This window comes from Tachypleus tridentatus, chromosome 12 (genome assembly GCF_004210375.1).
Source record: "Tachypleus tridentatus isolate NWPU-2018 chromosome 12, ASM421037v1, whole genome shotgun sequence".
In the NCBI taxonomy this organism is placed as follows: domain Eukaryota; kingdom Metazoa; phylum Arthropoda; class Merostomata; order Xiphosura; family Limulidae; genus Tachypleus; species Tachypleus tridentatus.
This window is the reverse complement of record NC_134836.1, coordinates 28,886,882-28,914,767: the sequence shown is the minus strand read 5'-3', so window position 1 is coordinate 28,914,767 and position 27,886 is coordinate 28,886,882. Positions and strand designations below refer to the sequence as shown.

At 34.9% G+C, this 27,886-nt stretch overlaps 1 protein-coding gene across 11 annotated transcripts in view; it reads right to left on the bottom strand.

The window, feature by feature from the left end:
* The window catches only part of LOC143235440 (uncharacterized), a 203,066-nt gene that overhangs the window by 138,249 nt on the left and 36,931 nt on the right, over window positions 1–27,886 (bottom strand). For 4 of the 11 annotated variants that reach the window (XR_013019190.1, XM_076473610.1, XM_076473601.1 and 1 more), the window contains exon 2: window positions 27,448–27,483. The exons of 3 other annotated variants lie outside the window; for them this stretch is intronic. The gene's annotated coding sequence lies outside the window, so the exon portion shown is untranslated. Of the gene's footprint in view, window positions 1–7,320; window positions 7,404–22,505; window positions 22,635–27,447; window positions 27,484–27,886 lie in introns of those variants that run through there. 4 more of the 11 variants (XM_076473603.1, XM_076473608.1, XM_076473604.1 and 1 more) reach the window with 4 other exon arrangements.

The following is a 27,886-nucleotide window of genomic DNA, read 5'->3' as shown; positions in this document are numbered from 1 at the left end:
TCTTAATCATTTGTTATTTTGTTGTTATTTACTCAACTATTATAAGAAATGTGTAGCTACTTCTCTACTCTACAGTTAAGATATGCACCTAGTGATAAACGTACTCGGGCTAGAAATCTAGTCTTACTGTTCCTGGCCCACTCGCAAAATCGCGCTTCGCACTTTGTGCTATGGATGCATTATAAGAGTGACTGTCAAATACCACTATTTGAGCAAATAAGAGTTGGCAGCGAATTGTTTTGACCGGTTATCTTACTTCTAGTGCGTCAGATGAAAATTGTGAGCGACTATGTACACAAAACCATTTACGTAGACTTGCGCAAAATTCTGAAAGAAATAAACAAATATAATTATGATATAGAAAATACAGATATTAAGTATAATTACAATATAATTTAGGATCTAATTCTTAACATCTAGAAAATTCTTAAAGCCAGGAATTCATCATATAAAACCTGGAAAACATTAGTAAAAATTCTCTTCATTTATGTAGAAGGCCGTTTTCTCTTCTGAATGTACACATTCCGAAACGTCATGAATGATATTCCTGGACTATTTATCAGTGGCAAAAATAGAAAAATTCGGAACAGTTGAGTTTAATAGAATTTTAAGCTAAATATTTATAAATTCAGAAAACTTGTTTCATCACAACATTCTTCTAAAACACGTGTGCTTTGCAGGTTTACAATGCTTCATGAATAAATAATAAATTACCCTAAAACTAGATGGCATATTTGGTGCCAACTGTAATGTAACGGTTCTGATATAATTAAATAAAGTTGTAGATCTTACATAATTTTATTTATATGTTTAAATACCAGAGTTAGCACAAAAATTTGGGTATAAAAGTGTAGATGTTTGATGAAATTGCAACCTTCAACTTTGAAAATTAGTGCGGGCGCACGAAGAACAAGTTATTGAAGCAAAAAAGGTGGTTTCGAAACCGTATTTATTCAGCACGTGTTAGGAATTCAAGTTTAAAGTGTGAGTTTCATGTCATACGTCGTACATTCATCCCTCATAGAATTGATTTAAAAATCAATAACACTTGAGTTAAAATTACATTCAACATCTTACGGTGCTTGTTTGTCGTGAAGTAAAGCCACATTGAGTCATCTACTGTGTTCACCATGAGGAATCGAACCCCGACTTTTAGCGTTGCAAGTCTGTAAATTCACTCACGTCTTACTGATGACCGTGAATTTATTGTTATAAATTAATCGTCGATGAAAAGAGTTGGTGAGTAGAAGGCGACTTCGGACACCATTTTTATGCGTTCGTACAGGAAATTTACAAAGGGTAGAAAAGTTTAATAATTTATATCAAGAAAGAAGGCAAAGACGAAAAGAAACGGAAAGAATAATTCAATATAACAAAGTTGCGTAATTCATCACTGTGAAACTGGAGTATTATGTAATCTATTCTAAAGGTGAGGTCGTGCTACTGTGTGGTAATCCGTTCGACAAGAGTGGGCTACTATGTGGTAATCTATAATCTATTCTACTCGTAAAAGTGTGTTACTATGTGGCGATCTGTAATCTATTATACAAGTAAAAGTGGACTACTAATAATCAATGAATAAATGCTCTCTTGGATGGAAGATATGTTACATCGCTCAGCGAGTTGCACTTCCGCCTTGACCTCATGCTCCTTTACGTTTCCTGACTTCTTGGCTGAAAACTGAAGGAAGGCCTTCATCTTTCCTAGTATCGGTGTCGTATTTCATCAGTTACGAATTCCAACGTTGTACACTATCGTACGCAGTTACGTGTAATTTCAATTTGAATGTAAGGACAAGAATTTTGCTACTACATAGCAGCAAAGATGAAAACCTAGTTTATAATGGTTTTAAATAGTATAATTATTAACCAAAATATAGAAACCTCTTCTTTCAGTCCTCCCCCTGTTTTCACATTGTGCTTTAGAACCATTAATTTGTCGTTCTGACGTAAGCACTTTGGTAAAAAAAATAACAGTCGCCATCTTAAACGCATCGTCGACCACGAGAGTCAAGTAAAAACAAGTATGCGTTACATTAAAACCTTTTATATCTTATCTCTACATTAGTAGAAATTAGACTGCTTAATATCTTTTAATGTGTAGCATACAATTATAAAATAAGAAGTACTTTACGTCTAATTACAACTAGCATTCATTCACATTTCTCGAAAAATTCCCATTCAAATTTATTGTAGCATTACACCTCGTCTTGGAAAAAAAAAAGTACATTTCTTGATACAACTAAATATTAAGTTAAATACAAACACGTTAGTTTATGAACAACTTAACAGACCTCCTCACTTCTAGCGCTTCTTCCATGGCCAATTCTTCAAAATAAGTAATTAGATGAAATTACAGAAATGGTCAAATCATACAATGCTTGAATATATTGCTTAATTCGCATCTGGAACGGTGTAATTGCACCGTACATGATTCAGTTTTAATCAAAAGCTAGCAACATGTAAACTGTATTCACTTTGTTAGAGGTTTCATATCACATGCTGTCATGCTGTATAAAATATTTGGGAATTTAATTTAATGTTTTCATTAAACGCTTATTACGTCACACGTTTGTTCGACGTGGCAGTAATGTTGAATGCTAATCACTAGCTCACAAAATTGCGACACAGAAGAGAATACCAAATATGTGTATACGTTGTCATCTGTCTAAACTAAAGGGAAACTAAGTCTAAACTCAGTAGAAAACCGTAGAAACTAGCTGTAGCATACGTTGTGCATTATATTAATTTCCTATTAAGCTCGTGCACATATGTACAAGAACCTCATTTGTTTTCTTGGATGCATTTAAAGAACTAAATAGTGAAAACTGAGGAAATGTATAGTAATATGTCAACCACACTATATTTGTTACATCCAGAGTCGAACAGACCTTTCGCCCAATACGTTCTCTTAACACTCCTACAAAAAGTGGGGCCTAATAGGCCCCAGAGCAACTTGAAAGGTTATTAATATTAGGCTAATAATTTTGTATTTAAATGAAATTGCCAGTTAAATCCATTAATGAATGGATTAACGAGATTCCCACTGTCCCTATCTACTATCTAGCGAAACCACAGCCAGGGGAACGGGCTTGGAGAAATCAGGACTAGAAACGTCTTTTCGTAGAAGTGTTAAGCGACTGAACAGAAATGTTGGATATCAGTGACGAAAAGGAAGCCCACTTACGATGTCTCCTTTTTCTGAGATGTTAAGTGCTTTACGCAATCTTTCCAAAAGCATTTATTTATTTTTATAAACCCCTCCTTTGTTTTTGACTGAAATATACATTCAACAACATAGACATGTTTTTTTTTAAACATGTTCAACTCGTGTGTGTCATGCTAAAGAGAGAATATTTTTCCTGTCTTCTGCAATATAGATGAATATATTCATAAATTTTACCGGCATTTTCAGAAATATAGTACGTTCATACTGTCATAAAATTTTGTTTGTTTGTTTTGGAATTTCGCACAAAGCTACTCGAGGGCTATCTGTGCTAGCCGTCCCTAATTTAGCAGTGTAAGGCTAGAGGGAAGGCAGCTAGTCATCACCACCCACCGCCAACTCTTGGGCTACTCTTTTACCAACGAATAGTGGGATTGACCGTAACATTATACGCCCCCACGGCTGGGAGGGCGAGCATGTTTTGCGCGACGCGGGCGCGAACCCGCGACCCTCAGATTACGAGTCGCACGCCCATGCCAGGCCCTGTCATAAAATAGATTACAGACTTTATTATCAGGTTGAGCACGAAGTTACACAACGGGCTTTTTGTGTTCTGCCCACCATGGGTATCGAAACTCAGCTTTTATAGTTACCGCGGAGCCACTAAGATGTAGCAGATGTTAATTATCAAACAAGAAATAACTATAGTTCTAGTGTTATGCTTTATGTTTTGTTTCTTTTTTACTATCAATATTATGTGACTAATTATTACATGCATTCTTTCAATTTTGACACACAATGAAACACTGCAGCTCAGATACTTTTGACTGAAACGATTTACACATGGATTACACTTAGCTAGAAATATTCGGTTTTTAAGTTGTTTGTTTGTTTTTTAATTTCGCGCGAAGTTACTCGAGGGCTATCTGCGCTAGCCGTCCATAATTTAGCAGTGTAAGACTAGAGGGAAGGCAGCTATTCATTAAAATAAGCAAACAGCATTCAAAAGTAAAATACAATAGCCCCCCACATTAAATCAGTAAAATAAAACATATTACAATAGTAAACCTGAATCCCGAGAGAAAGCCTTCGGACTGATCTTACGATACAGGTACTATTATTTGTGGTGGATGCTTGTATACATTTGAAATTTTTTAAAATCATTTTAACAACAACTAGAACTACCTAGAATTATATATATATTGTTTTATATATTTATGTTATTAATTTTTCCTACTACGAATAACTTATTGAGGCTGTCAAACGTTCCAGGTTGTTTTGTAATAGTTTCTTCATGTCTGCCTATTTGTTTTTCGACTATAATGTAATACAAGAACCGATTACGTAGACCCACATAACCTAAACCGTGCTCAGCTTTATGCATAAACTATAGAGAGTGTTATTCATTGAGAAAATATAGGGTTTTCTTTCCCAAAGCTTATCAATGAAAAAAAGACAGCGTGGCCTAGTGCTGTGCTGTGGATCATAAGACACATACATCGTTTGAGCCAGCTATGTGTCACTAAACACGTCTTGCATTTTCAGCTGTGTTATAAACGTTATAGTCAATTGATAGTCAGTACAGAGAAGTAAGTTAGGCTGCAAGATTTCTAATTGGTTGCCCTCCCTCGGGTCAGCAGCACAAAACTAGGAATGGTTATGCCTGAACTCGAAACTCTGATAAGACTGTTTATCTTCTGTTGTTTAACACTCCTACGAAAAGACGTTTCTAGTCCTGATTTCTCCAAGCCCGTTCCCCTGGTTGTGGTTTCGCTAGATAGTAGATAGGGACAGTGGGAATCTCGTTAATCCATTCATTAATGGATTTAAATGGCAATTTCATTTAAATACAAAATTATTAGCCTAATATTAATAATCTTTCAAGTTGCTCTGGAGCCTATTAGGCCCCACTTTTCGTAGGAGTGTTAAAGAACCATTTAAATTGAAAATATTAGCCCTTAACAGCATTTAACACTGGTGTCAAACTGGTGTTATTTCTACATCAAAATTCAAAAGAATATTCATCCTTGTACTACCGAGTTGCACAAATATGGCATGTGTAACGTTTTCTGAAATCAAGCATCTAAAAAAGTATTATTTCTAGTTTTTATTTGTCAAATATTCTACAGCCTGGAACAGTGAGATATTACTTTTGTTTGAAGTAACTTTACAACAAGTTCATGCTGTGTTCACCATTTTTCTATCACTAAAAAAGCTTAAGCTAAAAAATTCTTACAAATTTTTTATCCACTCGAGCAGAACCGTAAAGAAAGTTTTGTTTGTTACCTAATCTGTAATCTAAAACATTCTATCAGTATTTAGACTACGGCGAATTATTTGTTTGTGTGTTTTTTTCGGAAACCGGATATCTCTTAAAGCTAGACTCAAGTGTTCGTTTCGTTAGCCGTCCTTATTTTGAACTAATAGACAAAAGGGAAGGCGGGTATTTAACAACATTTCCCGCCAACTCTTGTCAGACTGAATATTAGGATATGGCTATTACCATTATAAAGAATCCACAGCTTCAAAGCGCAAAATAAGATTTTTGATATTTATTATTATTTTGCAGCGCGCTGAACTGGCGGATTGAAAAGTTGGCAAGGCTTAATCGTTTATCTAATATATCATGTTTTTCCATGGTTATTTTATATTATTATAAAACCGTGTACACATTCCTATTATTGTATTTTCAATGCAAATGTTCTATTTTATTTTTCTCCTATGTATCTTTACCATATGCCCTTGTACACATTAAACTAATAAAATCAGCTGTATCGATCGGTCTTGTTTACTAACAATTTTAGTACGGGTTGAGCACGAACTATTGTCCCATCAACTATGATATCCTGAAACATATGAAAGACTATTTCTTAAAACACAAGAATAACAAACTGATATACTTTCAACGCAGTAGAAAATTTGCGCCTTTTCTCGTGGAATTATCTTAGAGCTGACAACACAAATCATTACAGTAACGACCATAACTCTATGATGTATGCACATAAACGAATGAAATAGAATTATATGGTCGTGCGTTACCGAGAGGTTAGCCTGCCACACTGTAATTTCGTAAGTCTTCGGTTCCACAGCCGGAAGGTCACGCTCTGCGCTTTGAGGTCATGGGTACGTTATAAGAGTGACTGTCAAATCCCACGATACGTTTATAGCAGTCAAAAGTTGCCGATAGGTGTTATTCACTAGCTGTTTTCCCTGTAGGCTATTCTTTCAAAATTAGAAACGGTCTTTTTTGGTCTTGCGTGAATATTCGAAACAAATAAACGACCTTACGACAATGTAACAAGGTTTAAGGGCTGATAAGCGAAAGATAAAAAGATGAAGAAATTACAGTGATCTTGATGTTAAAACGTATGCAGTATCATGAGCAATTTGGTATTCCAATCAAGTCACAGTTGAACTTTCACGTTTAAAATTATAAATTAATTACGATTACGGGAAATACTATATTCGTAATCTGGATTCCCGAAAGTGTTTCGAGAGTAAAGAGAACCAAAATTCAGAGAAACAAAATATGTATTTATTGCTTTTATAGGTCATATATCCGTTGTAGTCTATAAAATGCATGCATACGTTTTACTCACGTCACAACAGTAGAAACTGCGATGTTAAGTGTCCCTTACGTGACGTCGTTTTAGTGTCTACTGACTGACTGACTGAATGACAGACAACACACTACTGTATAATAGTGCGAGATGTTAAAACAGTTGATCCCGAAAGAAAGCCGAAGCTAACTGAACAGTCATTGGTAACATACGTGAGATGAGCATTCATGAGGCATGGTCAGGTTGGTTAAGGCGTTCGACTCCCTGTTGCACCAAACATGCTCGCCCTTTTAGCCATGGGGGTGTTATAATGTGACGGTCAATCCCACTATTCGTTGGTAAAAGAGTAGCCCAAGAGTTGGCGGTGGGTGGTGATGACGAGCTACCTTCCCTCTACTTTTACACAGTTAAATTAGGGACGGCTAGCGCAGATAGCCCTTATGTAACTTTGAGCGAAATTCCAAAACAAATACACAAACCATTCATGTATAATCTAATATAGTTGAGCAGTAGCGAATAATAATTACATTTTTATAAATTTCCTTTAATCGATCTGGACAACTAAACATCATTATCATAAAATAAAATCACCTACATTTTTCCTCCAGATTAATAGATACGTTTTAGTGCCTTTGTAATAGGTACCTATGTTGTTTTTTTATAAAGCGTGGAAATAGTCTAAAAAGAAACAATATAATCGTCATCAGATATACTTTTAGCTTAAAATTAATCAAAATACATTCAATTCATAGATTTTTCGTTGTAAGAAAACAGAGTTTCCTGTAAATTCATTGACACTTTTGAATTCAAAATTAAGCCAAATATTACAATTTTCTTATTACTGGAGATACAGATATGAGAGCCCCACGTTAGTACAGCGGTAAGTCCACGGATTTACAACGCTAAATTCATGGGTTCGATTCCCTTCGGTGGGCTCAGCAGACAGCCTGATGTGGCTTTGCTATAAAAACACACATACAGGTGTGAGATCGATATGTTTTGAACATTGACATATCAAGAACTCTGTTGGATATGTATGCCATATAAACGGCTCAGTTAGAGACTTTTAAGATTCACATATGATCTTTCTTAGCTCAGTATGAAGAAAAATTAGATGGATAGCGGTGGAAGCGCCCTACTCCTATGCGGCTACTTTTAATTCCATATCGGGACTGCCTATAACATTTATGACGCCACTTGAGCCTTGAACATACCTTACGATTTGCAGTTCCACACGCTAACCACGCTAAATTTCTATACCATACATACCGCTGATAAAGTGGAAAAGACATAATGGTAAGAATAAAACTGTTTATTTACAAAGTCTCAATAGGGTAAGTTTTTAAATTATATATGTGAGAAAATTCACACGATAAAATAGAACCAAAAATTCATTACAAAAACATATTTCAAATTTATCCAATGAGTGTGTTTCAAATTTTTCTAAATTCTCTAATGCACCTTAACGTCATTCCTCATCCGCCGAACAATGGCAAATAAAAATATTAAAATATGGCAGGAAACTAAATATATATGAATTGATGTAATGTTGTTTTCTTTTCTTCGTGATTAAAGGTATGGACAGCTCAAAGGGATTAAAACCTCTTTCAACCAAATAAATCAAACTGGATTTCGAATTATAGCAACAACTAATGTTTCTAATTCAAAATTCTGATGGATAAAAATTACGTTTACACAAAGCTGATCGGAGATTTTATATTAAGCTTCTTAACGCAATTAATTATATTTAAAATGTACTTTCACAAGTTTCAACCCCTCAACGATGGTAACAATTAATAATTTCCAAGGCGTTATGTGAATATTTATATATTGCTGTTAAGATTTTGTTCAGGTTCTACGTTTCTTGATGACGAGAAACCCGCTTGAATTAAAAATGTATCTCAGAACGGCTGGTGTGGGTATTAACACTTTTATTGATAAGCAGAGGACAACGTTTCGACTTTCCTAGGTCATCTTATCAATAAAAGTGTTAATACCCATACCAGCCGTTCTAAGATACACGTTCTACATTTGTTTTAAAGCAGATAAAAAATATATATTAGCAAGCGAGAGCTATGCATATCTTACTTTAATAATATCTGTTGATCACAAGAATACCAGTCATACAGTATATTACCAAAAGCATAGTTATATCATGTTACTAGGTGGTAATAGACTCTCTATCAAATTAACTTGCATACAAATCCTATGAAGTGCTGCTGCCTCAAGTTTATAATTGTCAGTAACTGCCAAAGACATCAAGTAGTCAAGATCTTAAAAGGATAGAAGTTAAGAACCAACAAGGTCGAATGGGTTCTTTGATGTTGCATTACTGAGTAGAAAAAATACATCATATTCAAATTCATTATGGATAATGCATTGAAGTAATGGATAACTGAATGATATACTCATGTGGTACATCGGTTTGGCTGCCTCAAATAATGTCTTTTCGTCCATTTTAATGACATATATGTAATTACATTCTTCACCCTGGACTTTAATGAGCACTCAGATATGCAGATCAGGACATCCAATTTGCGAAGAAAGCTCCATTACTACAAGACTGTACAGTTAAATCGCGTCTGGTTAGTCACCCATTACAGTCGTGCCGTGCATGTGAGGTCCTGGCTCTTAGAGTGCTTAAGACGTTGAAACTGGGCGACGAACAATAGAAATTATCTTGTTTTTATTATTTATTTTAACAAAATGACTTGCATTTGACAGTGTTCTATTAAAAGTGTGTTTTGGATATGATTTGAGTCATCTCATCCATGAGAGTGGCGAAAATAGTATAACATTGTCCGAACCTGTTTTAAAATGGTCTAGGATTGGTTCCCTAATAATTCTTTATGAAGTCATGAATGCAATCATGTAAAAATGTTTGGGGTGATGCTAGGCTATTTACATCTACAGAATTCTACAGGGAAGGACTACACCTCTATAATAATAACACACAATGATCTGCCACAGGTCGTGTTAAGCAGTAACAGGAAGATAATAACTTACCTGAGCCACAGTGGAACGTCTAGAAGTATTGTACAAAACCAGAAAGGCTACAACCAGAAATATCAATCCATTTACAATTGGTTTGCAAGGGGAACAGAAAAGCTGTGGGCTCTCTCCGAATTAAAACAGCATTTATATAACGAAACACGAAACTCTCTTTCCAAAATGTGACTTCTTTTGCAAGATAAATAAAGAAACTTAAAAAAAAATACAGTTAATTCTCAGTCATAAAACAATTATAACTATAAAAAGAATTATCCTGGGAAACACATGCCTCTCTTTATTATTTCCGATTTTGTACGTAATAATTTACAATTTCCCATTAACCTTAAAAGAATATTTATACCTAATAAGTGGAAGAAAACAAAACTAAAATACAATTACCTACAACGTAAAACTCCTAATTCGAGAAACGTGCAATTTAGTAAGTCACGAGCCTAGGTGTTGATACTACAGTGTGACGAAAAGAAATGTAAAAATAATTGAACAGGCGAAGTTTACAAGCGTCTAAGATATGCAAGTATAAGTGTATATTATTAGATCAGAGACATCCCTCTTGTGAGAGCATTTTGTACTATAATGTTCGATGGTTTACCTCCGTTAAAATTTATTTATTCTCCAAAATTCTATGAGCAGCAATTAATTTCCAACTTTAAATAGACTTTCTTATAAATAAAAGTTTGTCTAATTATAAGATCCCCCATGTGGGCACCATAACGTTACTTTCAAAGACAGCTCATTAATTTTTTTTCATAAGTAATATGTATACGTAGTACAATCATAGTTCTTAAATTTCTAGTAGAAGCACACAAATATTTTATTAGTGCGGTTCATTACCGGTAGGGTCCAAAATGGTGCACCGTATTGAGGTAATTTTGTTTTTGTTTATTACACTCAGCAGCTAGCCTGGGATTTTACAAAAGGTGGAATTCCCTCTTGTGATCGATCCATTTTGACATTCCATTCAGGAGACGAGGAGCGCTAATGGCTCAACTCCTCAACAGGCAGATCTCTGAACTGTTTCACCCCCAATTTAACCCCTGGCTACAATATTTGCTATAAAGAACCGACCAAACAATAATGGATGAAATCACTCACTTTAAATATAAAATAAATATTGAACCCTAGTAACCATTAATGTTATTAACTACAGTATTTATAGTATTTTATTTGATACGTTTGTGGTACTCGCAAATTATTAGGGATTCTGTTGTAAACAGGGTAATGAATGGGTCCATAAAGAAGATTATTTGGGACCCTGTACCAAACAAAGAAATGAATGGGTCCAAAAACAAGAATATTTGAGGACTCTGTAGCAAGCACAGTAATGAATGCGTCCATAAGCAAAATTATTAGGGACTCTGTGACAAACAAACTAACGAACCGATACGAAAACAATTTAATCAATTAAAAGGTTTATTTGGAAAAATATCTTTAAAAGCCTAAACGGATCCCACAGTTTAAATCTGTAGTTAATATGCAACACCCACACCCCACTTCCATTTTACCGCTTTCTGAAAGCGTTCGTGTTATTATTTTTATCTGCAATTTGATGGCTGACGGAGAGAGGTCAACTTTACGAAAGTTTGCATTATCGGGTCTCTTGAACAGTTGTTTGTTTCTCACTAAACCATATACAAAACTGTGAGTTATAAAACAGGCCATAGAAAAGAAACAAACAAAAAATTAACTACGTAAATATCTTTATGCATCAGATGTAATATGTAGTGTTAATTGTAATATTGTAATGTCCCGATATGACAGAGTACCGGTTGACCGCTTTACTGAACTTAAACGAACAGATTACAACCGACCACAGATGAAACTTACAGAGTTAACGTTCGCGTTTAGCAGAATAAGATGTGCCTAAAAGATATGTAACAGTGAGATTGAGAAACGAATAAATAAAATTATAGAGAACTGAGTCTGCATTTGAAAAGCACACGAATAAAACGAGAAAAAAAAACAACACTTGTAATGATTAAGCTAAACAGCATACAGCAAAACCTCTACTATTTTTCAACATATCAAAAATTAGTTAAGTAATAACGTGAAGTTCCAGTTTTACTTTCTGTCATGTACGTTTATTTTCTCCAGGTTCCTAAACATCAGTGATGTCAGTAAATTTTCAAATGAAATATTTTATATAGCTATTAAGGTGGAAATATTTTTCATCTTGTGCAATGATTTCGTAACGTTATTGTGATGTTAGTTATTCCTTTAGGTTTTAGTGATAGCAACTGCTTTGCCGGACTATGCATGTTTTTATAGTATTTCAAACGATAAATTAAAGATGACACCTCAATGCTCAACTTAGTACTAACATTTAGAGAAGAATGATCACCTGAGGGATGTTATTTTCCTGAGATATGAAGTTATTTTCTCAATTATATAATTTATATTTCGATTTCGACATGCCACATAAAGGTGAGTTCACGTGTTTAATGTATAGCGTGCATCGTGGAATGCACATGAACTTACTTTTGTGTATGATGTTCCACGTGAGTTCAAGGCAAATTCGTGTGTATTGGTGATTGCAAATGATTTTACTTCTGTGCATGATATTCCACGTGAGTTCAAGGCAAATTAGTGTGTATGATGTATTGTTTGTTTGTTTGTTTGGAATTTCGCACAAAGCTACCGTATGACGAGGGCTATGATGTGCTAGCCGTCCCTAATTGATGTGTAGCGTGTAGATGCAGTGTAAGACAGCGTAGAGGGATGTATAGTGTGTATGAGGCAGCTAGTCATCACCACCCACCGCCAACTCTATGATGGCGCTACTCTTTTATGACCAACGAAAAGATGGGATTGACGATGTCACATTATACGCCCCACGGCTGGCGAGGGCGAGCATGATTTAGCACGACGCGGGCGCGATGACCCGCGACCCTCGCATGATGTATAGTGATTACGAGTCGCACGCCTTACGCGCTTGATGCCAGTGCCTGCCATCTGTATGATGTACAGTGTGTATGATGTGTGTATGATGTACAGTGTGTATGATGTATGATGTATAGTGTGTATGATGTATAGTGTGTATGATGTATAGTGTGTACACTATTGACTGTACATGAGGTTCTGCCTACAATACTCCATCTCAGTTCAGGGCGAGTGTACACGTACCGCGAACTGTGAACCTGTAATGTTTGATATGGAACTTTTGAAGAGACACGAAATTATTTCCAAGTATACATACATGTTGAATCAAGTAAATCCGCACTTCAACGAACAGAACAAACTTATATCATACGCAACTAATCATTACACTTGGAACAGAAAATGTGTTCATATGTTGGTGCTGTTTGTTTAAAAAAAAAATGTTTATTCACAATTAAGAAACACTACAGACACTGATGATACTTGTCAAATGTACACCGATCTTTACTGGTGACTATAGCAACAAACATTTTTACACATAGTGTTTATTTTACTCGTGGCCGTCTTTTAATTTTGTGACAAGTTGTTAAACAACAAAATAACTGTTAAGCCTTTTAAGCTCAGCTTGTTGATAAACGAATACTCTTATACGAAAGAGCATCCTTCTGCTTGAGCTAAGCTTTTAAAATATTCTAAATGACACATTGTCTCACACCCTTAAAACACGGAGCATAGCACTTGAAAGTTAAGGTTGTTTGGTGTCTTATTCCTACGTTGCTTCAGGCGTCCTTTCGTTGACTCAAAATAGCCTCGTTTACAGTCAGGGCAAGTGGAATGTATCTTAAGAGAAACTACATTTTAAACGTTTAATCAAGTACACAGGTTTGAACCTCTGTTGTCGTAGTGTCATTTTATTATTTTGATTCTAATTATGGACCTCAAACAATTTCACAAGCGTATAAACATGAAATAGTATATGCAGTTTAGTGTATCAATCTAATCAATTTTTAAAACTTCAAATGTGACAAAGCTTTCTTTAATATTAACATAGACATTCAAGACGTAATACCCAGACTTTAATTACTGTTTGGTAGTAACATTTTGGGCTATAAAACTTAATGTTACCTTATATGAAACAGAAATCAAGCAGTCTGAAGTGACGCGCACAGGAGATGTCTGGGTGAACCCACAAGCCCTTGTTTTCTTGCCCTAATGTCCCATTAAGTATTCTTTTTTTTCTCAGTCAGTAACTACTGCAAGTACTCGTGACACACCTTGTTTACTGCGAATTACTGGGAAGGGGAAAGTTGATTCTACCTTTTAAAACTATATCAAATTCTTGCGTACAAAGTTAATAATATATTTTTAGATTTTAAAAGTGGTTAGAACACAAAATTAATAGGAATAACATATATGTTTGTTTTTTTACCTTATATGAATTACAGTTTACCCTAACCCTCTATCCCAAAAATATAGCTTGCTTCATGATCCTTGAAAACTGCCTTTTGGTTTTTATCAATCAATGAGCCCCTGTCATTTTGACGTTACTGGAGGTCAGAAGACCCCAAAGTCCAGATATAGTTGCATCTCATTTGAAGTTTTGACCAGAGAGAGACCAACTAGTCAGGAGTACCTGCAACTGCCACGACTGAATTACAGAGCGTTTTTAAGAACGCTTCGAGACTCGAACATTGCATCTTTGAATCCAAATTTCACTGTCATAATAAATATTCAAGATGTCAATAATGTGGGGAGGTTTCTCACTCACAATAGCTTAAAAACAGGTTAAAGTCGCATGTCTTATTAGTCTTCTGATGACAGATGCAAGTCAGGTTAATTCGGAATGTTCTAGGATAATGCTTGTGTTGGAATTGCTATAAAATTTTATGCTTTTGAGTTATGGAACCAAGCTTGGAAAAATTGTGCTGGAAAACTGTAAGGAAGATGGGAAAAGTCTGGAATTCACTAATTTCTTAAAAAATGTATTTGAATTTATTCTCAAGACAATATGAGACGGCTTACAGTAAACGTTTGTGCTAAGATAAGGTTCTCTTATATTTACAGTTTTTCTTTTGGACAAAAGATGATAACCATGTTGTTGATTCCTCATAACGTGGACAAGATAGTTTGTACTAATTTTTGTTTTGTTTTAGCGTAAAGCTACAAAGTTTTTTTTTGTTTATTGTTTTACTTTTTCCACTACGCAAATCGAGCCTGGAATCTAAGCGTTGTAACTCTGTAAACCCACCTACATAAGTACGTAGGACAGTAATGAGCACCCAAGGAAAACGTGACAAACTAATACACACAAGATGTTCAGTGCTTATGAAACTTGCGGGCAGGGTGTGTTTGTTTGTTTGAATTCAAGCACAAAGCTATACAGTGGGCTCCGCTCACCACGGGTATCAAAATCCGGTTTCTAGCGTTGTAAGTCCGCAGACATGCCGTTATGCCACTGGTGAGCGGCAGGATATGCCTAGCGGTTATTTTACCTGATCCAGAATTCGAGGTTGACAATTTGTTGTCGTAGAAACGCGCTTGGCACTTTGGTTCTAGCATGATAAATAAAGAGGTGATAAACATCAAATACTACAGTTCTCCAGCCCTATATCTAACTATGCCAAAATTTAAATGAGTCATAATACTAAGTTTGGAATTAGCTAGATTTGCAGCGAAACCCACCAGGAAAAAGAAGTCTATAAACTTTCCAACACTTACCAGAAAAGGAATAGCATTTTCAGTTCTTAAGTGGTGTGTATATAACTAACACGTAAGTAAGTGTGGATGACGTTCAGAAGATAGTCTCAGCTTTTACACACCAGGCAGACATAATCCATAAACTTTCTAACCTATTGTAGTGTATTCCGCTGCAATAAATTCTGAAGTGACATCAACAATATATGCCATTTTTGAAAGTAATACTAAACAGTGTTTTTACGTAAGTAAAGAGCCAGTTTTTCATGCACGATATGCTTGTTATCCATAGTAGTAATAGAACAATAAGGAACACGCCATCTACTTACGTACCATGAAAACTAAACTTAATATAGTACATCTGTATTTGTAAAAAAAAGCAACTAGTCGAGAAGGCTGGATAAAAAAGACTGTTGAAGCAGTATTATCTGGTTAGTATTTCGTGTTAATTCACGTTGTGTGTTTGTCTGTATGCAAACTTACTCCTTACCCACCGTTCTGGAGATAGCACAGCCAAAGATGTTGTCATGCGGAATCGGGGTGGCCTTGGGGGATGTAGGGTGTCCTTATCTGTATAGCCTAGTCCTTGTTTTAAGGAAGGGGGTTAAATTCGCCTTGAAATTCATCCACGCATGTTGGAGGTCTAAGTAGGCGTAGGTTTTCATGGTCGCCGAACCCGAATCTGGCATCAGATTTTGTCTGTCTCTCCCTTTTCGGAATGATAAGAGCACCATGTTTGAAAATATGTTCATACTTTACTCATAAAAATAGCAGGCACGTGTGCTTATATACAATGAGTAGTTGTTCAATGAGTTTCTTGTTCGGTTAAGGACTACCCTTAGGATAGCTGTAGAATTCATTCAGGAGAACGGAGTGGGGGCTTCGATCAGAGCTTTTGTAAATCATGAGGAAGATTTTGAATCTTGCAATTTCTGCGAGTAAATTACACTCGTTTACTTCATTAAGAGTACTCCGGTGAGGCAGCGGTAAACCTATGTACTTACAACGCTAAAATCAGGGATTATTTTCCCTTTGGTGGACACAGCACATAGCCCGATATGGTTTTGCTATAAAAAAAAACAAGAGGGAATCCTCAATAGTCGTGACACTTGAGATTCTTTTAGACAAGGTTAGAGTAAATTAATCCAACAGACCTTTTATCGCTTCCTTGTTATTAGCTATATTTTGTGCTCCTGCACCCAATTCAGTTGTATTATTTTAGGCAGGATTAGGATAAATTAATATATGAAACCTTGAACGTGGTCAAATTGTCCGATGGAGAGAATTTCACCTTTTGAATCCAAAACTATAATTAGATCTCAATCCGTCAAGAGATGACGGAGCTATGAGCAAAAAATTTGTACTTAAAAAACACAAGTATGAGCCGCTATGTCGCGGCTAAAAACATAAACACACACTTTAATAAGGCTTAAGAACTTGTTAGCAGAACCTGAATCACAAACACGAATCGTTTTGTTTTTTTCAATTGCCCGAGCTGAATATCCAATAGCATAAAACACGTTTGATCTGTTTTCAGTTTTCGCGAAAATCTACACAGGATATTTGGGCAAAGCCGTCCTCAGTTTTAAGCAGATAGAACAAAACGAAGCCAGCTAGTTCATAGTACCTGTCACCAACTCTCGAGGCATTCTTATTTGATTGAACAGTGGGATTACACTGTCACTTCTTAAAAAGTGCATGTGTGTGTTTTCTTATAGCAAAGCCACATCGGGCTGTCTGCTGAGCCCACCGAGGGGAATCGAAAACCTGATTTTAGCGTTGTAAATCCGTAGACTCTTAAAAAGCAACCACCATTACATAATACAGAATGTGTTTTTGACACCAAGCAACGTAAGCCGTGAACTTTTAGATTCACGATATGGACGCGCTAATCATTAAGCCACAACCAAACCCATAAAAATGTCCATATGTACAAATGTGTGCTCATTTAATTAACTACCATAACTCATTACTTATAGCCTCGTTAAGTGCACAATGCGTCATTCCCTATACTGCTGTTCTTACAACCGAGCACCTACGTGAAGTTTATATCATTTCCAGTATTGTTGTTTTCACATCTACCTGTACAATGTTTGTATTATTCTCTATACCGTCGTCTATAACTTAATATAGTACATCTTTATCCGTAAAAAAAATGCAACTAGTCGAGAAGGTTGGATAAAAAAGGTTGGTGAGCAAATGTTTGTATTGTTAAGGGTATTTTTTTTCGCATTGCAGTAAAAGACAGAGTTGCCTAAATTATTCGCCACTGTTTAATACGGACATATTAAAGAAATAATTAAGATGTTTCCTTATAAGACGACTGAAATTCCCCTTTAATTATTCACAGTTCAATATTAATAAAGTGTGAAAAAACACCAAGACTCAGTTTCACCATAATTCATCATTTAAAGCCAGCTTTACAGACCACGATACTGACTAATATTCAGAGCATGCGCTTTACAAGCTGGTATAAGTAAACGCCGGTGACCTTCTGTGAACAGCTTCAATCGAGTTACGTATCAATATTACAGCTCCCTCTATCTGATAACTCTTTCATTACCCGTTATCCAGGTCCAACAGATAGATCCTGTATTATCAGTTCTAACTGATGTCTATCGTGAACCTGTTACGCTATGAACCGGTTTTAATTTCTGTTTTATTTTTAGTTCGGATGGATGAATTCGCAGGAGAGGTGAAACTCGGTTATTAATTAAAAACAGAAGCACGACCTCAAAAACATTCTATCATTTGTAATTTATTAAAGTACATACATTGAAAATGCATTAAATGCGCAGAAGCTCAATTATTCCGAGCAAATTGGAAACTACGCAACGACGTTAGTTCCATCCAATTATCTTTACATTTTAAATACCTGTATTTTTCGCTCGTATACATATAAATCCAAATTCAGTTTCTTTGAAAAATCCTCTAAAAATATGTTATTTTTAAAGTGTTTAATACGCTTCCAGTTTGCATTACTGAAAATTTGATATACATATACTTCGATATTAACGGGTTCGTGAGGACTAAACTGCCTACAATATATTCTTGAATTTTAGTTGAATAATGATATTACGACAAAGAAACAATCGAACAAAAGTCTAGACGCAACAGAACCGCCATAAGAAAGGTACAAACAAAGAAAAATAGGTTACACTAAATGCTTGTTTACGACGAGATAATAATTATGCTAATTATTCTACAACTAAATTATTTATTTCGAAAACAAACCATATCCGCATTATACGAAGTGATTACTTGGGTTTTCACAAACTAAGTGTAAGGACTATGAATATATACTTATGCGTAGACATGGACGTGGCTTTCTGGGAAGCAGATTTGAAAACAAAAATTTCTGAAAGTTAAAGAGAATTGTTTGTGAATTTCTCCTTCTATCGAATCGAGGGTAACTAAACATCGGACAACAAGACACCTAAAAGAATTATGAAGTGAGACATTTAAACACCGTTTGTTTCTCACAAAATACAACAATAATTATAATGGATATGTCCGATGCACAAAGACACCAGCCTTCCTCCCCCCAGTGGCGCTGTGGTATGTCTACGGACATATACTGCTAGAAACCGAGCTTCAATACCCGTGGTGAGCAAAACACAGATAGCCGTTTGTGTAGCGTTGTGCGTAATAACAAAAGAAACAAAAGACACCACAAGTTAATATATTATCAATTTATTAAATGTTCTCCATTATATGACCAATATATATATGTAGACTTACTACATTACCAATTTCATTTACTTCATTACATGAACTGTACAGATCTAGGTCTATTTTATTAAAATTCTAAATCTACTCAATTATTTGACCTAAATAGATTTAGGTTTATTATATCACCAGTTTAATTACTCAATTATAAGACCTGCAGGGTGACCGGACAAATACGTTGCGAATTAGTAAGTTCGTTCTCTAAGTATGTTGTGAAGTTTTAACACCCTTATAAAATTATTAGGTATCTAACTATCTTACTTCCTCATTTTTAGGTGTCTCATTGTCCAGTGTGTAGTTACCCAGTTACTTCTATTATCACATGCAGAAAGGAAGTAAAAATAATCAATTACTCTAACGAACTGTTTAACTTGAGAAAGGGATAAAAATTCTAGTTTAGTTTTCATATAGCAACAAACAACACGGGTTTCAGTTTTATTCCAGTTTCGCGTCTTATAAAAGAAATAAGAAACATTATTTCTTGTTATCCTAGCCGTTACGAATATTAAGTAAGAAATCTCATATTTTCATTTGACATAAACATTAACAGTACACTCAGTTTTCTTCCACACTGGGCCACTTCAGATTACCATAAAGTAAAGGCTAAGTGTGAGCTTGTTGGGTTGTTTGGTTTGGTTTGAATTTCGCGCAAAGATGCTCGAGGGATATCTGCACTAGTCTTCACTAATTTAGCAGTGTAAGACTAGAGAGAAGGCAGCTAGTCATCACCACCCACCGCCAACTCTTGGGCTACTCTTTTACCAACGAATAGTGGGATTGACCATAACATTATAACGTCCCCACGGCTGAAGGGGCAAGCATGTTTGGTGCGACGGGGATTCGAACCAGCGGCCCTCGGATTACGAGTCGAGTGCCTTAACCCACCTGGCAAGAGCTTGTTGGGAAATATATAAATTCTCAAATACAGTTTAAAATATCTAGCCATATTTCGGGCCACGAATAGGGCTTGATGTGGGCCGCCTTTTAAGAACCATTCAAGGATAACATTATCCAGTTAGAGATTCAAATATCTGAGAGTGATAATCGGTAAAGATGGCAGATCGTTTGACATTCGTCATATAAAATATTCCCTTTACCAACATTTGGTAAAGTAAGGTGTTTTCGTAGCCTGCAGTAAGTCTTAAGAATCCACTATGACCATTCGAAACAGGCATCTTATGAAGGTCACGACTGGTTTATTCCCGCTAACTATTTCTGTTTACGTGTTTGTTGAACCTTCGTGACCGACACGTTTGACCTTCTCTGGTCACTGGCCTACTTTCTTTTCGGAATGCAAAGTTGTCTTGGTGTTTTGCATGGGTTTTATGGTTTGGAAGTAGACCTGAACAGGATAAATTTGGTGCAATAGCTAGCAGCTGTCAGTAAGACAAATAATTTGCATTAAAATCTGAAATAATAACACTGGATGGGATAACACAGAAAGAAATAGTGCCTAAATAACTTTTCAGTAAGGAATACTATCGAAAAGACAAAGAATGAAAGAAAACCTCGAACATTTGGACAGAATATCAAGCGATCGATTCAGCCTTACACCCACCACTATACTGGTACAAGTATGTTGATGATACAATTGCTGAATTCACATCTACAGAACACACATTTAGTTTCTTCGATCACGTTAACTCGATATACCCCAACATTAAGTTCACCTGTGAACACAGGAAAACTTACCAAATACCATTTCTCAACCTTAAGATCACAAAATCCGATACACAATTCGAAACAGAAATCCACAGAAAAACACTCATATTGGATTACACATTCCCTGGAACTCAGCACATGAAACAAAACAAAAACTCAAAATGTTAAGAAACCAAATAAACACAGCCACAAAGCTATGGTCACCCGATAAAATTAACGATGAAATCAACAAAATAAAACAACACTTCATCAACATCAACAAATTTCCTCAAAAAATCGTGGAAAAAAATTATACTCACACACCTAGACCAACAATGAACAAACAACAATAAATCCCAAGATACAACAAACTACAAAACTTTATACTTCTGCATACCATATGTTCCCAAAATCAGCGAAAAAATAACCAACATTTGGAAAAACTTATAACAAAACACAACATTGTGGTAAACACCAAGTTTATTCAAAAACCAGGTATAAAACTAAAGTCTATACTATGTAAAAACTACACTGACAAACATAACACTAACATAATTTATAAAATACAATGCAATAACTCCCACGACTTCTATATTGGAGAAACAAGCAGAAAAATGTAAATAAGATTCAAAGAACAAAAAAAACACCTTCACACGTTTTTGAACACTGCATATCAAATAAAACACAACATAACCATAGAAACCTCCCACATACTAAGTAGGGAAGCAAATATAAACAAACGCAAAATCAAAGAAGCCCTACTTTTTACTACAACAAAAAGTAAAATTAAACCAATATAAAGAAATACCTTTTATACCTCTACTGATTAATAGCCTAACATCTAACTGCAACGCCCCCTACAATCCGTTACCCGTTTATACTCTCGTCCCTAAGTCGTGTCCTGCAATGCTCAGTTGCAAACTCTCTTTGTTAACCTGCTTATCAATAAAAGTGTTATCACACATACCAGCCGTTCTGTGATACATTTGGAGAGAACATACGCATTTCGATTAAGTTTCTCCTTGAATTTTTTAAAATATTTTTTCCTTTGTCATTGTGTCATTTTGATATCATTCCATTAAACATTATCACACTGTTACAGAATTAACGGTGAACAGCATGTATATATATTTATATACTTCTTTTAAAAAGGATCGAGTATATTTCCTTTCTTTTGGTTGTTGTTTTCCCCATACACTAAGCGTGTATATTTCGTCACCGTATCCTAAACTCTAATTATATACCCAAAGAAGAATTCTAAAACAACAAACTTGCTTGTCGCGACAGAAATCGCCGTTGTATGTCGATTGGTACCGCAACGACAGAGGTACAGCATGACAGACAGATGGTTTTCGTCTCCATATAATAGATTATCCACTAACAGAAATGTTCATAGGTGACAGTCTGTGACCATTGCAACAGAAAAGTAGCACATCCTGTTATCCAAGTAACGTGTGATTTCTGTATATTTTATACAGGTATCCACACTCAAAACACAGTGAAAAATAAAGCGTCTAAACATAAGAATGTGTGACCATGACAACATGAAATTTGCTCTCCAAATTATGAGTAAATTTATAAATTTTTCACGTAACATCCACTGCCTGGAACGTTTACTTAAAACAGTTTTCGATACACCGGCCACACTGAGAAAAATAAAACTTTATCTATCTACGTATTAACTAACTGAAACCCAGTGCAATTGACATTCGTACCATGTATAATTTTACGATTTTACTTATTATGAAGTAGTCGCTATTAACACACGAATAACCACATAACATTGTTATATTATTGAAAACAGCATATATTACTTAATGAAAAAAATACCTTGTTTGACTATATAGCCTAGGCCCATGGAGAGGTAGAAAACATATGTTAAGATTAAATGGCTTTGACCCACTTCTCACTGTAATCGCGCAACCACGCATGACTTCCGTTTCGCAACTGTAAGTCTAACTGGAACGAAATTAAGACGGAATACAAAATAACCAGTCTGGTTCCACGAAAATATTCAGTCAAATTTTTCTTTCTTTGAAATAAGGAAGTAAACATGTTCGAGAAGCATTGCAAAACATGTGACAAACGAGAAATGACAATATTTTCCACTTCGAGAGATACAATAAGTTTTTAAGAAATACTTTTGTTCATACCAAATACGATATTTAATATATAAAGCGAATACAAAATATTCACCAGCATTGAATACTTCACACAGCTTAGGAGTATGCTAATTAGATTTCAGGAAATGAAAATACAGTACCATCATAATACCGGCATTTGTTTTTGTTATTTTTTTCTCTCTTTCAAAGCAAACTTACACCTTGGTTATAACGTCACCCTTTCACTGGCGCCTCAACGGATGAAGGTTACTGTGCTGAAATCTTGGTTTCGATACGCGCAGTTTGCACAGCAGTGATAGTCCATTGTGCAGCTCTGTGCTTATCAACAAACATACAACTTGTTACAATGTTTCTGTTACTGTTCTGCAAATAGCAATTATAAATAAATTACAACAATACTGTCACGTGGTAAATATAATTATAAACATACACACAACAAACTGTCGTGTCGTAAACATAATATTACAAGAGCCTGTTACATCGACACACTTGGTTATAAAACTCGAACTGTAGTTATTTAACAAAAAAACAAACTTCATAAATATAACATTAGTGTACCCTTCGCCGGTACTCTCGCGTATTAACACACGAAACAGAACTAAGTAGATTTTTACAGTTCCATATGTACAAATCTGGGCTTATTTAATCGATTGTTATAACTCATATTATTCTAGGCTTGCTAACTGTACAATGTATCATTCCCTATACTGTTTTTCTTACAACTGAGTAACTGCATAGAGTTTATGTCATTTCCAATATTATTGTTTTTACACCTACCTACACAATGTTTGAAATATTAAGAATATTGTTTTTCGCACTGAATTTTGAAATTCCTACTCCTTTATATTGATGTATTCATTAACATAGTTAACTACAGTCAAAGTCTATTTGAAGTACAATACAGACAGTATAGTATGGTATCAACACTAACTTATAACACTGGATGGAATAACACAGAAAGAAATAGTACTCAAAAACATTTTATACCACTAGAAATAGCACACAATACTTAATATGATAGATAAACATATTTTTGTTATATTTATTGATATCTGACGTGATACAATGTTATACGTATATTGTGAATTTAATTACTTCAGTTATTGGTCAGTCAGTCACTAATTTGATCAATATTAAGTTCAAAAATAAATTTGCATAAGGCAAACATGAAAAACCAAATACCATCTTCACTTGACACAATAATGACTGGTTATATTATAACTGTTGACACACACACCTATTGTAATTAAGTCGTGAAAGTTAAATCTCACTTTGGAAATGTTCTTAAAATTGGATGATTTTGGCACCAAGAGGGCGAAATTGACACTTTTTAAAACATCATCTTCCTGCTTTCTTTGTCCATTTCATATATTTTAACACTTAAATTAATCAAGATTTGGAACAGATATTTTTACATAAATAACACCTTATGCACATGCAGACCAAACGGTTGAAGTCGAATACATCTAGAATAGAGGATTAATCAACCCTAATTGGGAAATACTGACCAAAGCACAGGCAAGTAGCCTGCGGTGCTTACTGTCACCACAAAGGCTTTGACCAGCTCTGCGAATACAAGTGTTACAATTGTGATAACCGAAAGTGCAGAACATGTTCAGCAGATCGCAACGTGAGCCTTGGACAGCAGCCCGAAATTCTAACTACTCGGCCATACTTGAGCCGTTATATTCAACGACACAATGGCCAGAGTAAATGCATACAGATACGATCACAATAATTCACTCAAATATGATGACAAGGAATCCAGTTTTTTTAGTGAATAAAGTTTACAGACGGCTCGAATGGGTAGTGAAAAAAACTTAATTTCAAATGTTTCAATAATCTTTTGTCATCATCAAGTAGCAGGGATAGTTATAGTCTTACCTGAAATACCGTCACATTATATCCACGACTGAAAAGGCGAACTTTTTCGCGTGACTGGAATTCGAACCCAAGACTCTCACATTACGAGTCAACTATTCGTTGGTAAAAGAGTAGCCCAAACGTTGGCAGTGGGTAGCAATGACTAGCTGCCTTTTCTCTAGTCTTAACTGCTAAATTAGGGACGGCTAGCGCAAATATACCTCGTGTAGCGTTGCGCGAAATTCAAAACGAACCAAACCAATTATTGAGCATATTACAGTGGATACGATTATGTGTTTACAGCTGACATTTGATCCAATACAAAGACAAATTAGGGTATTACTAGAACCGCAAAAATAAAAGAAAAAGAGACGTGTAAGGCTTGCCTGTGACTCTGTTAAAAGAAAAAAAAAGGTAAAAATAACACACTAAAATATATAAAACTTCCTACTATATTTTTATTTTTTGAAATTCGAGTAAAGCTACTCCAGGGATATTCTGCGCTACCTATCCATAATTTAGAACTGATAAGTTAGAGGAGAGGCAACTAGTCAACACCATACGCCGTAAACGCTTGGGCCACTTTTTACCAACGAAAAGTGGGATTGACCTTTATTATATAATGTTAAGTCTGAAAGGGTGAGCATGTTCGGTGACAGATTTCGAGTTCTTGGCCCTCAGATTGCGAATCAAGCGCCTTAATCACTAGGCCATGCTAGGCCTACTAATATAGAAATGTGTGTTTTCTTATAGCAAAGCCACATGGGGCTATCTGCTGAGCCCAACGAAGGGAATCGAATCCCTGATTTTAACGTTGTAAATCCATGGACATACCGCTGTACCAGCGGGGGCCCTACTAATATATAATAAATATTAGTATATAAAATACACTGATAGAAAAATACATGAGTATTTCACATCAAAAGGCTGCTAAGTTTTAATATATTAAATTAATTTGCCTAAACTGTTGCACTTGAGTTTTTCAAATGATAGATAAAAAGCGTATTTCATAACATACGTTAAAAATAACTTTTTAATTCTAGTGTTAATATTACATCAGTAGGAGACTGAAAACTGTATTTTGTTATTATTATTTGCTGATTTCAGCGGAGACAAAAGCAAGTTCATGTTAAAAAACGAGACAGCATTTGAAATTTTAAATCGACGCATAGCGTAGAAGTAGCCTGAGCTTTACAGGTAACGTATTTTAACACATGCTTGTGCACGGTGCAGCGAAAGTACAGCTCATGATGTGCTGGATCAGATGCAAAACTAGTACCTCTGCATTAGTATAGTTTGTACTTTTATAAATTCATACACATGCAGGAACACGTACTGTTCAATAAGGCCTAAACACCTGATATTATAAAAAAAAAAACGCCTCAGATTCGGCTTTGCAAATTTGTTTTTATAGTAAATTTGGGAAGATATATGAAAGAAAACACACCAAAATTGAACTTTTGTTTTTATAATTCTTATGTAAACAAACACCTAGTAAAACTAAACGCTCACTCAATTAATTCACGAAATTCACGTGATTCATCCTTGCTTCACAATAACCACGACATCATAATTCGTTTCATGAAATGTTGATGAAAGCACATATTCGTGACAAAATAAGTTTTTCTTAAATGTGCCTTGATATGTTAGAATATAAAATGTAAGTTGAATCCCAGAAATGTTCCCCGAGGGGGCAGAAGTAATCCAACGATGAAATACGGGATTCGATTCTCCGTAGTGGACACAACAGATAGCATAATGTGATTTTGTTCTCAAACAAACACGATACCCAAGAATTTCAAATGGGAAAAAAACCCGTAAAACTTGATTTGTAATAATTTTCAATGATTGCAATCTATGCTGGTTACCAAAACGCTCGCACATTTTTGAACAATGCTTTCTTTTACAATATTTTAACTTAAAGGTACATTTAATTTATCCTCCTGGGGGATACCTCATACGAAGTTTCACAAACACACCAAAACCTGGATATCAAAAAGTATTAATTATATAAACTTAAGAATGAAATCAATGAATAATATGAGCTTAACACCAAAGCTTATTAGGCCGGATGGGATACGACAAATTCACAGATTTTCGAGTACAGAGACAGTTCACGTGATCTGTTTTTCTAATTTTAAAAATATTTTTTAAAAAATGTTGCTAGACGTAGTTAATAATTGCTTTTAAATAAATATTTTCTTGCAGAAGGTTTTTGCTATACATTTTGTTCTAATGTACTAAAATTTACTAAATCATAAATTGGTTACTCCAATGGCATGTAACCATCACCAAGTGACCATGTCCTTTGATGTAAAATTTCTTATAGCAACGTTTATGTAATTACTTTAACCTTACATACGCTACTGGGAACTACATTCAAAATGTCCTCAAATATATATATATATATTTTAATTAAATGATTTGCTATTTCTAATGAAGTGGTGTTTATGGTTCCGATGTTAGCTCCACGAGTTACACTTTTAACTGCTAAAACATCCGAAAAGTTGTGCTGTTAGTCATTCAGATGAAACACACGAGAGCTAGAGTCAGCTATTTTGGTTTCTCTTTGTAGTAATTGTTGTAGTTTATCTGAATTTAGAGAGAAACACTTTTTTATCATATTACCTCCACGCTTCTTTAAACTGAACATTATATATAACTTAATAGCTGGTATAATTTGTTAGGAACAGAGAAATGAGTTTGGCTCTTAATTTTCCAAGTCACTGCTTCATTCATTGTTAGGTTAGGCAGTATAGTAAGTAAACCTATAAAATATTACTTACCTCCATACTCTGATGTAGTTATGGAGATGAACAGAACTGGAAAAATTCAATCAAGACTGATTAAATATTGTTTTTTTTAAATAATGTTATTAAAGACATAATATATACTTGCTTTTACATGCCAATTCTAACTCTCTATCATCTTTTATTATTTAAACTTATATTTATTACGTGATAAATTTAATTAATTTGTATTTATTCTTGTAATCTAATATATTAATTATGCTCTAAAGGACTTAAATTGCTTTAAATGTATATTCTTTGGATTTGTTATTTATTGTACAGTTAAGAAGAGTCATTGTAAAACTCTCAAAGAAAGTTTCAGATAAAGGCTTAGCTGAAGTGGAAAAACAAAACAAACGAGAGACAGATATGAACTACAGAGAACTAATTAAGAATTACTTTGTACTTTATGGTTAAAATGAAATAACGGAAAGAT